This window comes from Ambystoma mexicanum, chromosome 5p, assembly GCF_040938575.1.
Source record: "Ambystoma mexicanum isolate Mex_15411 chromosome 5p, UKY_AmexF1_1, whole genome shotgun sequence".
Lineage (NCBI taxonomy): Eukaryota > Metazoa > Chordata > Amphibia > Caudata > Ambystomatidae > Ambystoma > Ambystoma mexicanum.
The window spans coordinates 37,207,710-37,221,681 of NC_090930.1; positions in this window are offsets into that span (position 1 = coordinate 37,207,710).

The window sequence follows — 13,972 nt, forward strand, 5'->3', positions numbered from 1 at the left end:
TCCATCTCTGTGTATCCTTCTCAGTGTATCCATCTCAGTGTATCCATCTATGTGTATCTATCTTTCTATCTATCCATCTCTGTGTATCCATCTCTGTGTATCCATCTCAGTGTATCCATCTCAGTGTATCCATCTCTGTGTATCTATCTTTCTATCTATCCATCTCTGTGTATCCATCTCTGTGTATCCTTCTCAGTGTATCCATCTCAGTGTATCCATCTATGTTTATCTATCTTTCTATCTATCCATCTCTTTGTATCCATCTCTGTGTATCCATCTCAGTGTATCCATCTCAGTGTATTCATCTCAGTGTATCCATCTCAGTGTATCCATCTCAGTGTATCCATCTCTGTGTATCTATCTTTCTATCTATCCATCTCAGTGTATCCATCTCAGTGTATCCATCTCAGTGTATCCATCTCTGTGTATCTATCTTTCTATCTATCCATCTCAGTGTATCCATCTCAGTGTATCCATCTCAGTGTATCTATCTTTCAATCTATCCATCTCAGTGTGTCCATCTCTGTGTATCTATCTTTCTATCTATCCATCTCAGTGTATCCATCTCTGTGTATCTATCTTTCTATCTATCCATCTCAGTGTATCCATCTCAGTGTATCCATCTCAGTGTATCCATCTCTGTGTATCTATCTTTCTATCTATCCATCTCAGTGTATCCATCTCTGTGTATCTATCTTTCTATCTATCCATCTCAGTGTATCCATCTCTGTGTATCTATCTTTCTATCTAGCCATCTCTGTGTATCCATCTCTGTGTATCCATCTCAGTGTATCCATCTCAGTGTATCCATCTCAGTGTATCCATCACAGTGTATCCATCTCTGTGTATCTATCTTTCTATCCATCTCAGTGTATCCATCTCAGTGTATCCATCTCAGTGTATCCATCTCTGTGTATCTATCTTTCTATCTATCCATCTCTGTGTATCCATCTCTGTGTATCTATCTTTCTATCTATCCATCTCTGTGTATCCATCTCTGTGTATCTATCAATTCTATCTATCCTTCTCAGTGTATCCATCTCAGTGGATCCATCTCTGTTTATCTATCTTTCTATCTATCCATCTCTGTGTATCCATCTCTGTGTATCCATCTCAGTGTATCCATCTCAGTGTATTCATCTCAGTGTATCCATCTCAGTGTATCCATCTCAGTGTATCCATCTCAGTGTATCCATCTCTGTGTATCTATCTTTCTATCTATCCATCTCAGTGTATCCATCTCAGTGTTCCTTAACTTTCTATCTATCCATCTCAGTGTATCCATCTCTGTGTATCTATCTTTCTATCTATCCATCTCAGTGTATCCATCTCTGTGTATCTATCTTTCTATCTATCCATCTCTGTGTATCCATCTCTGTGTATCCATCTCAGTGTATCCATCTCAGTGTATTCATCTCAGTGTATCCATCTCGGTGTATCCATCTCTGTGTATCCATCTCAGTGTGTCCATCTCAGTGTATCCATCTCTGTGTATCTATCTTTCTATTCATCTCAGTGTATCCATCTCAGTTTATCCATCTCAGTGTGTCCATCTCAGTGTATCCATCTCAGTGTATCCATCTCAGTGTGTCCATCTCAGTGTATCCATCTCTGTGTATCTATCTTTCTATCTATCCATCTCAGTGTATCCATCTCAGTGTATCCATCTCAGTGTGTCCATCTCAGTGTATCCATCTCAGTGTATCCATCTCAGTGCGTCCATCTCAGTGTATCCATCTCTGTGTATCTATCTTTCTATCCATCTAAGTGTATCCATCTCAGTGTATCCATCTCAGTGCGTCCATCTCAGTGTATCCATCTCTGTGTATCTATCTTTCTATCCATCTCAGTGTATCCATCTCAGTGTATCCATCTCAGTGTGTCCATCTCAGTGTATCCATCTCTGTGTATCTATCTTTCTATCTATCCATCTCTGTGTATCCATCTCTGTGTATCCATCTCAGTGTATCCATCTCAGTGTATTCATCTCAGTGTATCCATCTCAGTGTATCCATCTCAGTGTATCCATCTCTGTGTATCTATCTTTCTATTTATCCATCTCAGTGTATCCATCTCAGTGTATCCATCTCAGTGTATCCATCTCAGTGTATCCATCTCTGTGTATCTATCTTTCTATCTATCCATCTCAGTGTATCCATCTCAGTGTACCTATCTTTCTATCTATCCATCTCAGTGTATCCATCTCTGTGTATCTATCTTTCTATCTATCCATCTCAGTGTATCCATCTCTGTGTATCTATCTTTCTATCTATCCATCTCTGTGTATCCATCTCAGTGTATCCATCTCTGTGTATTTATCTTTCTATCTATCCATCTCTGTGTATCCATCTCTGTGTATCCTTCTCAGTGTATCCATCTCAGTGTATCCATCTATGTGTATCTATCTTTCTATCTATCCATCTCTGTGTATCCATCTCTGTGTATCCATCTCAGTGTATCCATCTCAGTGTATCCATCTCTGTGTATCTATCTTTCTATCTATCCATCTCTGTGTATCCATCTCTGTGTATCCTTCTCAGTGTATCCATCTCAGTGTATCCATCTATGTGTATCTATCTTTCTATCTATCCATCTCTGTGTATCCATCTCTGTGTATCCATCTCAGTGTATCCATCTCAGTGTATTCATCTCAGTGTATCCATCTCAGTGTGTCCATCTCAGTGTATCCATCTCTGTGTATCTATCTTTCTATCTATCCATCTCAGTGTATCCATCTCAGTGTATCCATCTCAGTGTATCCATCTCTGTGTATCTATCTTTCTATCTATCCATCTCAGTGTATCCATCTCAGTGTATCCATCTCAGTGTATCTATCTTTCAATCTATCCATCTCAGTGTGTCCATCTCTGTGTATCTATCTTTCTATCTATCCATCTCAGTGTATCCATCTCTGTGTATCTATCTTTCTATCTATCCATCTCAGTGTATCCATCTCAGTGTATCCATCTCAGTGTATCCATCTCTGTGTATCTATCTTTCTATCTATCCATCTCTGTGTATCCATCTCAGTGTATCCATCTCAGTGTATCCATCTTAGTGTATCCATCTCTGTGTATCTATCTTTCTATCTATCCATCTCAGTGTATCCATCTCAGTGTATCCATCTCAGTGTATCCATCTCTGTGTATCTATCTTTCTATATATCCATCTCAGTGTATCCATCTTTGTGTATCTATCTTTCTATATATCCATCTCAGTGTATCCATCTCAGTGTATCCATCTCTGTGTATCTATCTTTCTATCTATCCATCTTAGTGTATCCATCTCTGTGTATCTATATTTCTATCTATCCATCTCAGTGTATCCATCTCTGTGTATCTATCTTTCTATCTATCCATCTCAGTGTATCCATCTCAGTGTATCCATCTCAGTGTATCCATCTCTGTGTATCCATCTCTGTGTATTTATCTTTCTATCTATCCATCTCTGTGTATCCATCTCTGTGTATCCTTCTCAGTGTATCCATCTCAGTGTATCCATCTATGTGTATCTATCTTTCTATCTATCCATCTCTGTGTATCCATCTCTGTGTATCCATCTCAGTGTATCCATCTCAGTGTATCCATCTCTGTGTATCTATCTTTCTATCTATCCATCTCTGTGTATCCATCTCTGTGTATCCTTCTCAGTGTATCCATCTCAGTGTATCCATCTATGTGTATCTATCTTTCTATCTAGCCATCTCTGTGTATCCATCTCTGTGTATCCATCTCAGTGTATCCATCTCAGTGTATCCATCTCAGTGTATCCATCACAGTGTATCCATCTCTGTGTATCTATCTTTCTATCCATCTCAGTGTATCCATCTCAGTGTATCCATCTCAGTGTATCCATCTCTGTGTATCTATCTTTCTATCTATCCATCTCTGTGTATCCATCTCTGTGTATCTATCTTTCTATCTATCCATCTCTGTGTATCCATCTCTGTGTATCTATCAATTCTATCTATCCTTCTCAGTGTATCCATCTCAGTGGATCCATCTCTGTTTATCTATCTTTCTATCTATCCATCTCTGTGTATCCATCTCTGTGTATCCATCTCAGTGTATCCATCTCAGTGTATTCATCTCAGTGTATCCATCTCAGTGTATCCATCTCAGTGTATCCATCTCAGTGTATCCATCTCTGTGTATCTATCTTTCTATCTATCCATCTCAGTGTATCCATCTCAGTGTTCCTTAACTTTCTATCTATCCATCTCAGTGTATCCATCTCTGTGTATCTATCTTTCTATCTATCCATCTCAGTGTATCCATCTCTGTGTATCTATCTTTCTATCTATCCATCTCTGTGTATCCATCTCTGTGTATCCATCTCAGTGTATCCATCTCAGTGTATTCATCTCAGTGTATCCATCTCGGTGTATCCATCTCTGTGTATCCATCTCAGTGTGTCCATCTCAGTGTATCCATCTCTGTGTATCTATCTTTCTATTCATCTCAGTGTATCCATCTCAGTTTATCCATCTCAGTGTGTCCATCTCAGTGTATCCATCTCAGTGTATCCATCTCAGTGTGTCCATCTCAGTGTATCCATCTCTGTGTATCTATCTTTCTATCTATCCATCTCAGTGTATCCATCTCAGTGTATCCATCTCAGTGTGTCCATCTCAGTGTATCCATCTCAGTGTATCCATCTCAGTGCGTCCATCTCAGTGTATCCATCTCTGTGTATCTATCTTTCTATCCATCTAAGTGTATCCATCTCAGTGTATCCATCTCAGTGCGTCCATCTCAGTGTATCCATCTCTGTGTATCTATCTTTCTATCCATCTCAGTGTATCCATCTCAGTGTATCCATCTCAGTGTGTCCATCTCAGTGTATCCATCTCTGTGTATCTATCTTTCTATCTATCCATCTCTGTGTATCCATCTCTGTGTATCCATCTCAGTGTATCCATCTCAGTGTATTCATCTCAGTGTATCCATCTCAGTGTATCCATCTCAGTGTATCCATCTCTGTGTATCTATCTTTCTATTTATCCATCTCAGTGTATCCATCTCAGTGTATCCATCTCAGTGTATCCATCTCAGTGTATCCATCTCTGTGTATCTATCTTTCTATCTATCCATCTCAGTGTATCCATCTCAGTGTACCTATCTTTCTATCTATCCATCTCAGTGTATCCATCTCTGTGTATCTATCTTTCTATCTATCCATCTCAGTGTATCCATCTCTGTGTATCTATCTTTCTATCTATCCATCTCTGTGTATCCATCTCAGTGTATCCATCTCTGTGTATTTATCTTTCTATCTATCCATCTCTGTGTATCCATCTCTGTGTATCCTTCTCAGTGTATCCATCTCAGTGTATCCATCTATGTGTATCTATCTTTCTATCTATCCATCTCTGTGTATCCATCTCTGTGTATCCATCTCAGTGTATCCATCTCAGTGTATCCATCTCTGTGTATCTATCTTTCTATCTATCCATCTCTGTGTATCCATCTCTGTGTATCCTTCTCAGTGTATCCATCTCAGTGTATCCATCTATGTGTATCTATCTTTCTATCTATCCATCTCTGTGTATCCATCTCTGTGTATCCATCTCAGTGTATCCATCTCAGTGTATTCATCTCAGTGTATCCATCTCAGTGTATCCATCTCAGTGTATCCATCTCTGTGTATCTATCTTTCTATCTATCCATCTCAGTGTATCCATCTCAGTGTATCCATCTCAGTGTATCCATCTCTGTGTATCTATCTTTCTATCTATCCATCTCAGTGTATCCATCTCAGTGTATCCATCTCAGTGTATCTATCTTTCAATCTATCCATCTCAGTGTGTCCATCTCTGTGTATCTATCTTTCTATCTATCCATCTCAGTGTATCCATCTCTGTGTATCTATCTTTCTATCTATCCATCTCAGTGTATCCATCTCAGTGTATCCATCTCAGTGTATCCATCTCTGTGTATCTATCTTTCTATCTATCCATCTCTGTGTATCCATCTCAGTGTATCCATCTCAGTGTATCCATCTTAGTGTATCCATCTCTGTGTATCTATCTTTCTATCTATCCATCTCAGTGTATCCATCTCAGTGTATCCATCTCAGTGTATCCATCTCTGTGTATCTATCTTTCTATATATCCATCTCAGTGTATCCATCTTTGTGTATCTATCTTTCTATATATCCATCTCAGTGTATCCATCTCAGTGTATCCATCTCTGTGTATCTATCTTTCTATCTATCCATCTTAGTGTATCCATCTCTGTGTATCTATATTTCTATCTATCCATCTCAGTGTATCCATCTCTGTGTATCTATCTTTCTATCTATCCATCTCAGTGTATCCATCTCAGTGTATCCATCTCAGTGTATCCATCTCTGTGTATCCATCTCTGTGTATTTATCTTTCTATCTATCCATCTCTGTGTATCCATCTCTGTGTATCCTTCTCAGTGTATCCATCTCAGTGTATCCATCTATGTGTATCTATCTTTCTATCTATCCATCTCTGTGTATCCATCTCTGTGTATCCATCTCAGTGTATCCATCTCAGTGTATCCATCTCTGTGTATCTATCTTTCTATCTATCCATCTCTGTGTATCCATCTCTGTGTATCCTTCTCAGTGTATCCATCTCAGTGTATCCATCTATGTGTATCTATCTTTCTATCTATCCATCTCTGTGTATCCATCTCTGTGTATCCATCTCAGTGTATCCATCTCAGTGTATTCATCTCAGTGTATCCATCTCAGTGTATCCATCTCAGTGTATCCATCTCTGTGTATCTATCTTTCTATCTATCCATCTCAGTGTATCCATCTCAGTGTATCCATCTCAGTGTATCCATCTCTGTGTATCTATCTTTCTATCTATCCATCTCAGTGTATCCATCTCAGTGTATCCATCTCAGTGTATCTATCTTTCAATCTATCCATCTCAGTGTGTCCATCTCTGTGTATCTATTTTTCTATCTATCCATCTCAGTGTATCCATCTCTGTGTATCTATCTTTCTATCTATCCATCTCAGTGTATCCATCTCAGTGTATCCATCTCAGTGTATCCATCTCTGTGTATCTATCTTTCTATCTATCCATCTCAGTGTATCCATCTCTGTGTATCTATCTTTCTATCTATCCATCTCAGTGTATCCATCTCTGTGTATCTATCTTTCTATCTATCCATCTCTGTGTATCCATCTCTGTGTATCCATCTCAGTGTATCCATCTCAGTGTATCCATCTCAGTGTATCCATCACAGTGTATCCATCTCTGTGTATCTATCTTTCTATCCATCTCAGTGTATCCATCTCAGTGTATCCATCTCAGTGTATCCATCTCTGTGTATCTATCTTTCTATCTATCCATCTCTGTGTATCCATCTCTGTGTATCTATCTTTCTATCTATCCATCTCTGTGTATCCATCTCTGTGTATCTATCAATTCTATCTATCCTTCTCAGTGTATCCATCTCAGTGGATCCATCTCTGTTTATCTATCTTTCTATCTATCCATCTCTGTGTATCCATCTCTGTGTATCCATCTCAGTGTATCCATCTCAGTGTATTCATCTCAGTGTATCCATCTCAGTGTATCCATCTCAGTGTATCCATCTCAGTGTATCCATCTCTGTGTATCTATCTTTCTATCTATCCATCTCAGTGTATCCATCTCAGTGTTCCTTAACTTTCTATCTATCCATCTCAGTGTATCCATCTCTGTGTATCTATCTTTCTATCTATCCATCTCAGTGTATCCATCTCTGTGTATCTATCTTTCTATCTATCCATCTCTGTGTATCCATCTCTGTGTATCCATCTCAGTGTATCCATCTCAGTGTATTCATCTCAGTGTATCCATCTCGGTGTATCCATCTCTGTGTATCCATCTCAGTGTGTCCATCTCAGTGTATCCATCTCTGTGTATCTATCTTTCTATTCATCTCAGTGTATCCATCTCAGTTTATCCATCTCAGTGTGTCCATCTCAGTGTATCCATCTCAGTGTATCCATCTCAGTGTGTCCATCTCAGTGTATCCATCTCTGTGTATCTATCTTTCTATCTATCCATCTCAGTGTATCCATCTCAGTGTATCCATCTCAGTGTGTCCATCTCAGTGTATCCATCTCAGTGTATCCATCTCAGTGCGTCCATCTCAGTGTATCCATCTCTGTGTATCTATCTTTCTATCCATCTAAGTGTATCCATCTCAGTGTATCCATCTCAGTGCGTCCATCTCAGTGTATCCATCTCTGTGTATCTATCTTTCTATCCATCTCAGTGTATCCATCTCAGTGTATCCATCTCAGTGTGTCCATCTCAGTGTATCCATCTCTGTGTATCTATCTTTCTATCTATCCATCTCTGTGTATCCATCTCTGTGTATTCATCTCAGTGTATCCATCTCAGTGTATTCATCTCAGTGTATCCATCTCAGTGTATCCATCTCAGTGTATCCATCTCTGTGTATCTATCTTTCTATTTATCCATCTTAGTGTATCCATCTCAGTGTATCCATCTCAGTGTATCCATCTCAGTGTATCCATCTCTGTGTATCTATCTTTCTATCTATCCATCTCAGTGTATCCATCTCAGTGTACCTATCTTTCTATCTATCCATCTCAGTGTATCCATCTCTGTGTATCTATCTTTCTATATATCCATCTCAGTGTATCCATCTCTGTGTATCTATCTTTCTATCTATCCATCTCTGTGTATCCATCTCAGTGTATCCATCTCTGTGTATTTATCTTTCTATCTATCCATCTCTGTGTATCCATCTCTGTGTATCCTTCTCAGTGTATCCATCTCAGTGTATCCATCTATGTGTATCTATCTTTCTATCTATCCATCTCTGTGTATCCATCTCTGTGTATCCATCTCAGTGTATCCATCTCAGTGTATCCATCTCTGTGTATCTATCTTTCTATCTATCCATCTCTGTGTATCCATCTCTGTGTATCCTTCTCAGTGTATCCATCTCAGTGTATCCATCTATGTGTATCTATCTTTCTATCTATCCATCTCTGTGTATCCATCTCTGTGTATCCATCTCAGTGTATCCATCTCAGTGTATTCATCTCAGTGTATCCATCTCAGTGTATCCATCTCAGTGTATCCATCTCTGTGTATCTATCTTTCTATCTATCCATCTCAGTGTATCCATCTCAGTGTATCCATCTCAGTGTATCCATCTCTGTGTATCTATCTTTCTATCTATCCATCTCAGTGTATCCATCTCAGTGTATCCATCTCAGTGTATCTATCTTTCAATCTATCCATCTCAGTGTGTCCATCTCTGTGTATCTATCTTTCTATCTATCCATCTCAGTGTATCCATCTCTGTGTATCTATCTTTCTATCTATCCATCTCAGTGTATCCATCTCAGTGTATCCATCTCAGTGTATCCATCTCTGTGTATCTATCTTTCTATCTATCCATCTCAGTGTATCCATCTCTGTGTATCTATCTTTCTATCTATCCATCTCAGTGTATCCATCTCTGTGTATCTATCTTTCTATCTATCCATCTCTGTGTATCCATCTCTGTGTATCCAACTCAGTGTATCCATCTCAGTGTATCCATCTCAGTGCATCCATCACAGTGTATCCATCTCTGTGTATCTATCTTTCTATCCATCTCAGTGTATCCATCTCAGTGTATCCATCTCAGTGTATCCATCTCTGTGTATCTATCTTTCTATCTATCCATCTCTGTGTATCCATCTCTGTGTATCTATCTTTCTATCTATCCATCTCTGTGTATCCATCTCTGTGTATCTATCTTTCTATCTATCCTTCTCAGTGTATCCATCTCAGTGGATCCATCTCTGTTTATCTATCTTTCTATCTATCCATCTCTGTGTATCCATCTCTGTGTATCCATCTCAGTGTATCCATCTCAGTGTATTCATCTCAGTGTATCCATCTCAGTGTATCCATCTCAGTGTATCCATCTCAGTGTATCCATCTCTGTGTATCTATCTTTCTATCTATCCATCTCAGTGTATCCATCTCAGTGTTCCTTAACTTTCTATCTATCCATCTCAGTGTATCCATCTCTGTGTATCTATCTTTCTATCTATCCATCTCAGTGTATCCATCTCTGTGTATCTATCTTTCTATCTATCCATCTCTGTGTATCCATCTCTGTGTATCCATCTCAGTGTATCCATCTCAGTGTATTCATCTCAGTGTATCCATCTCGGTGTATCCATCTCTGTGTATCCATCTCAGTGTGTCCATCTCAGTGTATCCATCTCTGTGTATCTATCTTTCTATTCATCTCAGTGTATCCATCTCAGTTTATCCATCTCAGTGTGTCCATCTCAGTGTATCCATCTCAGTGTATCCATCTCAGTGTGTCCATCTCAGTGTATCCATCTCTGTGTATCTATCTTTCTATCTATCCATCTCAGTGTATCCATCTCAGTGTATCCATCTCAGTGTGTCCATCTCAGTGTATCCATCTCAGTGTATCCATCTCAGTGCGTCCATCTCAGTGTATCCATCTCTGTGTATCTATCTTTCTATCCATCTCAGTGTATCCATCTCAGTGTATCCATCTCAGTGCGTCCATCTCAGTGTATCCATCTCTGTGTATCTATCTTTCTATCCATCTCAGTGTATCCATCTCAGTGTATCCATCTCAGTGTGTCCATCTCAGTGTATCCATCTCTGTGTATCTATCTTTCTATCTATCCATCTCTGTGTATCCATCTCTGTGTATCCATCTCAGTGTATCCATCTCAGTGTATTCATCTCAGTGTATCCATCTCAGTGTATCCATCTCAGTGTATCCATCTCTGTGTATCTATCTTTCTATTTATCCATCTCAGTGTATCCATCTCAGTGTATCCATCTCAGTGTATCCATCTCAGTGTATCCATCTCTGTGTATCTATCTTTCTATCTATCCATCTCAGTGTATCCATCTCAGTGTACCTATCTTTCTATCTATCCATCTCAGTGTATCCATCTCTGTGTATCTATCTTTCTATCTATCCATCTCAGTGTATCCATCTCTGTGTATCTATCTTTCTATCTATCCATCTCTGTGTATCCATCTCAGTGTATCCATCTCAGTGTATTCATCTCAGTGCATCCATCTCAGTGTATCCATCTCTGTGTATCCATCTCAGTGTGTCCATCTCAGTGTATCCATCTCTGTGTATCTATCTTTCTATTCATCTCAGTGTATCCATCTCAGTGTATCCATCTCAGTGTGTCCATCTCAGTGTATCCATCTCAGTGTATCCATCTCAGTGTGTCCATCTCAGTGTATCCATCTCTGTGTATCTATCTTTCTATCCATCTCAGTGTATCCATCTCAGTGTATCTGTCTCAGTGTGCCCATCTCAGTGTAGCCATCTCTGTGTATCTATCTTTCTATCTATCCATCTCAGTGTATCCATCTCAGTGTATCCATCTCAGTGTGTCCATCTCAGTGTATCCATCTCAGTGTATCCATCTCAGTGCGTCCATCTCAGTGTATCCATCTCTGTGTATCTATCTTTCTATCCATCTCAGTGTATCCATCTCAGTGTATCCATCTCAGTGTGTCCATCTCAGTGTATCCATCTCTGTGTATCTATCTTTCTATCTATCCATCTCAGTGTATCCATCTCTGTGTATCTATCTTTCTATCTATCCATCTCAGTGTATCCATCTCAGTGTATCCATCTCTGTGTATCTATCTTTCTATCTATCCATCTCAGTGTATCTATCTCAGTGTATCCATCTCAGTGTATCCATCTCTGTGTATCTATCTTTCTATCTATCCATCTCAGTGTATCCATCTCAGTGTATCCATCTCAGTGTATCCATCTCTGTGTATCTATCTTTCTATCTATCCATCTCAGTGTATCCATCTCAGTGTGTCCATCTCAGTGTATCCATCTCTGTGTATCTACCTTTCTATCCATCTCAGTGTATCCATCTCAGTGTGTCCATCTCAGTGTATCTATCTATCCATCTCAGTGTATCCATCTCAGTGTGTCCATCTCAGTGTATCTATCTATCTATCTATCTATCTATCTATCTATCTATCTATCTATCTATCTATCTATCTATCTCAGTGTATCCATCTCTGTGCATCCATCTCAGTGTATCCATCTCAGTGTATCCATCTCAGTGTGTCCATCTCTGTGTATCCATCTCAGTGTATCCATCTCAGTGTATCCATCTCAGTGTATCCATCTCTGTGTACCTATCTTTCTATCTATCCATCTCAGTGTATCCATCTCTGTGTATCTATCTTTCTATCTATCCATCTCAGTGTATCCATCTCTGTGTATCTATCTTTCTAGCTATCCATCTCAGTGTATCCATCTCAGTGTATCCATCTCAGTGTGTCCATCTCAGTGTATCCATCTCTGTGTATCTATCTTTCTATCCATCTCAGTGTATCCATCTCAGTGTGTCCATCTCAGTGTATCTATCTATCTATTCATCTCAATGTATCCATCTCAGTGTGTCCATCTCAGTGTATCTATCTATCTATCTATCTATCTATCTATCTATCTATCTATCTATCTATCTATCTATCTATCTATCCATCTCAGTGTATCCATCTCTGTGCATCCATCTCAGTGTATCCATCTCAGTGTATCCATCTCAGTGTATCCATCTCAGTGTGTCCATCTCTGTGTATCTATCTTTCTATCTATCCATCTCAGTGTATCCATCTCAGTGTATCCATCTCAGTGTATCCATCTCTGTGTATCCATCTCAGTGTGTCCATCTCTGTGTATCTATCTTTCTATCTATCCATCTCAGTGTATCCATCTCAGTGTATCCATCTCAGTGTATCCAACTCAGTGTATCTATCTTTCTATCTATCCATCTCAGTGTATCCATCTCAGTGTATCCATCTCTGTGTATCTATCTTTCTATCTATCCATCTCAATGTATCCATCTCAGTGTATCCATCTCAGTGTATCCATCTCTGTTTATCCAACTCAGTGTATCCATCTCTGTGTATCTATCTTTCTATCTATCCATCTCAGTGTATCCATCTCAGTGTATCCATCTAAGTGTATCCATCTCTGTGTATCTATCTTTCTATCTATCCATCTCCGTGTATCCATCTCAGTGTATCCATCTAAGTGTATCCATCTCTGTGTATCTATCTTTCTATCTATCCATCTCCGTGTATCCATCTCAGTGTATCCATCTCAGTGTATACATCTCTGTGTATCTATCTTTCTATCTATCCATCTCAGTGTATCCATCTCAGTGTATCCATCTCAGTGTATCCATCTCTGTGTATCCAACTCAGTGTATCCATCTCTGTGTATCTATCTTTCTATCTATCCATCTCAGTGTATCCATCTCAGTGTATCCATCTCAGTGTATCCATCTCTGTGTATCTATCTTTCTATCTATCCATCTCAGTGTACCCATCTCAGTGTATCCATCTCTGTGTATCTATCTTTCTATCTATCCATCTCAGTGTATCCATCTCAGTGTATCCATCTCTGTGTATCCATATCTGTGTATCCGTCTCAGTCTATCCATCTCAGTGTATCCATCTCAGTGTATCCAACTCAGGGTATCTATCTTTCTATCTATCCATCTCAGTGTATCCATCTCTGTGCATCCATCTCAGTGTATCCATCTCAGTGTATCCATCTCTGTGTATCTATCTTTCTAGCTATCCATCTCAGTGTATCCATCTCTGTGTATCCTTCTCAGTGTATCCAACTCAGTGTATCTATCTTTCTATCTATCCATCTCAGTGTATCCATCTCAGTGTATCCATCTCAGTGTATCCATCTCTGTGTATCTATCTTTCTATCTATCCATCTCAGTGTATCCATCTCAGTGTATCCATCTCAGTGCATCCATCTCTGTGTATCTATCTTTCTATCTATCCATCTCAGTGTATCCATCTCAGTGTATCCATCTCTGTGCATCTATCTTTCTATCTATCCATCTCAGTGTATCCATCTCAGTGTGTCCATCTCTGAGTATCTATCTTTCTATCTATCCATCTCCGTGT